At 36.4% G+C, this 3,752-nt stretch overlaps 1 long non-coding RNA gene across 1 annotated transcript; it reads left to right on the top strand.

Moving 5' to 3' along the window:
- Nucleotides 1-124: 124 nt before the first annotated feature.
- Nucleotides 125-3,469, top strand: LOC122067269. Its single transcript, XR_006136641.1, has 2 exons — nucleotides 125-2,203; nucleotides 3,020-3,469. It is a non-coding gene; the product is annotated as an uncharacterized LOC122067269 (long non-coding RNA).
- The last annotated feature ends 283 nt before the right edge of the window (nucleotides 3,470-3,752 follow it).

The raw sequence follows: 3,752 nt of genomic DNA, 5'->3' as shown, positions 1-3,752 counted from the left end.
ATTTAAATCCTTTGGTCCCATGATAATTAATTAAAGGCTTTCTTCTACTTCGTTTGTTGTATTCCCTATTAACGGAAGGTCCCCCATAGATGTATCTGTTGGAAGAGAGCTCCGGCGAGGTGTCCAAGAGATGGAGTTTGTGGGCTCTCTATGATTGAGCTTCTTCTATCTTCTTCCTTTACTTTTCAAAAAAAATTTTATATTTGAGAAAAAAGTTCGAATTTGTCCGAAGTTTCTGCAACTTGTTACTATCTACCTCTCTCTCTCGGGCTCTCTGCTGGAGAGTTCTTTCTAGTTGGGGAGTCGTTTAATTGACCAAAATTGTCATGATTTCTGTACAGACGACGATGGATTTGAGGTTCGAAAACGAACGTTTGAACTCTGAAAACCATTCCCACCGATAGATTTGAAGAAAACGGGAGCATTTGCCATAACAACAACAGGGTATGGTCGATCATCCCTAGCAACTTGCAGTTTCCGATCTCTGTATTCTGTTTTTTTATCCCACCGATGGATTTGAAGAAGACGGTGACCATCTGACCTAATAGCAACTAGGTATGGTCGATCATCCCTAGCAATTTTGATATGGGAAGTCTTTACATGCTAATGAGCTTGTAGTATTTGTTGGAAATAATCAACTTTTTAACTGGGGGATTCTACATGCTAATGTAATATTTTTTAATTGAGTTAAAAATAATAAGATTTCTGAAAATGTCAGTTGCAGATTTTCTGTGGAAGTGCAGGGTTCTATTTTTTAATCTGTTGTGACAATACAATAGGATTTTGGAAAATATCAGCAGTATCAAGTAATTGTATTACTACAGAGAACTTCCAGTATTTATCCTCAGGTAGGCATTTTGCACTGTTCTGTTTCCTTGTTTCTCCTGTTAAAAACTGAGCTATTGGCTGACCTTGTTTTAATTTTTTCTGCCTGAAAGTTTGTTGTGGCTTTCTATCAACTATTTCGATGTTCAATTGTCAGGATTTTGTTAAGGTAATCTGTTTGCATGAAACAGATGAACTCATGAAAGTCATGAGGGTGCACATAGCCTTGTGAAACAGAACTTTCTGGATACCTTATAGTGGCTTCAATTATTTAATGGTGCATCACTAATCACAACCTTTTCAGATTCTTAGTGGGAACCAAATCAAGTATTGAGAGTAAGAACCAAAACAGAGTGGCGGAGCAAATGGAGTTTGTATCAATCAACTCTCTTCTAGTATTGAAAGTAAGAACCAAATCAGATATATTATTTTAAATAATATAGTTTTTATACCCTTTTATATATTGTCAATGCTATTACACTGCTTGTTCATTGCGACACAACTGTCAACAATGAGTAGCATACATGCTGGAACTTCTGATCCAAAGTTGACACAAGACAACGCCCATTTTGAGAGAGGGAGGTTCATAAATTACATGGGGAGTCTTTAAAACATAACTGGTGTGACACTCTATTCTAGATGGGTTCAGGTTAGTCAATGACATGGGGAGCCTTTAAACATAACTGGTAGGAAACTCTATTGTAGATTCTAACTGATTGATCCTTATTTCCTGTCATCCTAATGGTTTTGGAATACTTGTCAGTTAAACCATCAACTGGATGCCGAAAGGAAAGGCGACAGCTCTAAGTGAAGAAGAAGAAACACAAAATTAAGCAAGCCATTGGGTTCTCTGTTAATCTACTTCTACAACAGTCCAACAACCTTTATTCATCCTTTTAACCGCCCAATGAATTTTCTAGCAAGAATATTGATTATTAAGCAAGCGCAAAAAGAAAAGGGTTGGGAGAAGAAGACAACTTGCAACCATTGGACATTACAACCTCTGGCGTAATGAAAGCTTATTATTGCTGATGACAATATGGCAGATGTCTTCAAATAATAAAGCTACCATGTAACATTTGTAAAGTTTTCCTTCTATTATTCCAAAAATATGAAAAAATATGAGATTTGATTTGTTGTGTTTCTCAGAAATTTGGTACAGAAGTGAATAATCCCAACTAATATGCAAATTGTGAAATACAATTACTCTTACTCACCCCTTTTAGTACTTGATTGCTTTTAGGTTTCCACCTAAGCAGGAAAAGATGATGGAAGTAGGTTGCAGTCCATCAAACACAATAATTTGTGGAGAGAAGACTCAGAGAGAACCCTCCTTTGAAGCGAATGTGTCATTCACAGTTGGAAAGGAATCCACACGGTAACAAATTAGTGTTGATACAGTGATCCATCTTGCAGATTCCAACACAATGAATTGCAATGAAAAAATAATGCAATTGTGTCTTCATCATATCAACATGTCCTAAAAATTTTATTTGATTGGTTGGAACCTGCATGTCTAGGAAGAACTGAAATGAGCAAAACTCTTTGCATAAACAATAACTATTTGCACAAAACATGTTGCCAGACATCACATAAAAAGTCAAATAGCACCAAAGTTGTAAATTGCATAAAACACTTTTAACTGTAGTAGCTTGTGTTCATCAAGCCACCACATCGTTTGTTTTTTGAAACAAAATTTATGAAACAGTAGGCAGAAAAGAGGATTCTGGTTAAGATTTGATTAAACCATACCATGGAAGACAAATGTCATGAAGCTAAAAGAGGGTATTAACGATGGCATGCAACATTTGTGATGTCGTTGGGTGGCACCCAAGAAATCCTTTTTAGAAAAAATAATTATTAGAACATAGGAAGATCATCTAATCTAATAAATTAAGCAAAGAGAAGTTGAACATAATACAAAGTTAATACAACTGTTAGCAGGGGGATGATAATGATAATGATGATGATGACAGTGACTTTTGCACTTTAACTAATGTCAATAGTGATACTGTTAGGGTTCTGAACTTAAAACCTAGTTCAATCTTAGGTTAAAATAATTATAGTCCAAAAAACCTTCTGTCATTTCCAATGTTGAATTCTTCAATCCCTGCAAGTTATACTTCACTTATACCATGAGAGTTGCTTGAACCTGGGGGTTATATTGTTATATGTGATGGGAGTCATGCGACAGAGGCGAATGAAGCAGGCTGGCAACACAGGGAGCATGCAAGAATCCGAGGCAAGAGCGATGTTCTATTATATAAATCTCAGTTATGTTATGTTTCCTTGAGCTATGGACATGTAGTTAGTTACCAGTTAGCAAAAGCCTGGAGTATCATGCAGGGGTTTCTGAAAGTGTTGGAAATAGGATATCGGCAAGTAGAAGGATGGATTGATGATGGTATGTTGGTATGGCGGTTAAATCAAGGGTAGCAAGATGGTTGGGGCAGGGGGTTTGTTTAAGATATTACTAACAGTTTCATATTTTATTGTGTATGTTGCATGTTGAATTTTGTTTGAAATCATCTGCTGATATTTTTGTTGCTACTGGTGCAGCAGGTAAAGCTTGTAGCCTTTATGACTTGCAGGAGGATGTAAAAATAGTTTCTTACTGTTAATGGTAAGGTTTTTTTGGTTTGTATGAAAAAAAAGAAGGAAAAAGAGCCAAAACTCTGGATAAATTAAAGAGTTCAACACTGAAATAGCTCCAAGTTCTGAGGAAAGAGGGTGATTTTTTAGGAAGTCTCTTGATCATCCATCATCTGTTGAGGGGTCAGAATCTCATATTGGGAATCACTCGGGGAATAATTGGTGGGTGATAAGGTGTTTAAAGTGTACACTGGCCCTTAGCTCAATGGGTTTAAATGGGCTTGGTTAATTAGTAATAGGATATGACTTGAATGGATGGACTATTTGTGAGCAGC

Source organism: Macadamia integrifolia, unplaced genomic scaffold, assembly GCF_013358625.1.
Source record: "Macadamia integrifolia cultivar HAES 741 unplaced genomic scaffold, SCU_Mint_v3 scaffold2797, whole genome shotgun sequence".
NCBI lineage: Eukaryota > Viridiplantae > Streptophyta > Magnoliopsida > Proteales > Proteaceae > Macadamia > Macadamia integrifolia.
Note: the sequence above shows the minus strand (reverse complement) of the source record. Positions and strands in the feature narration are given on the sequence as shown.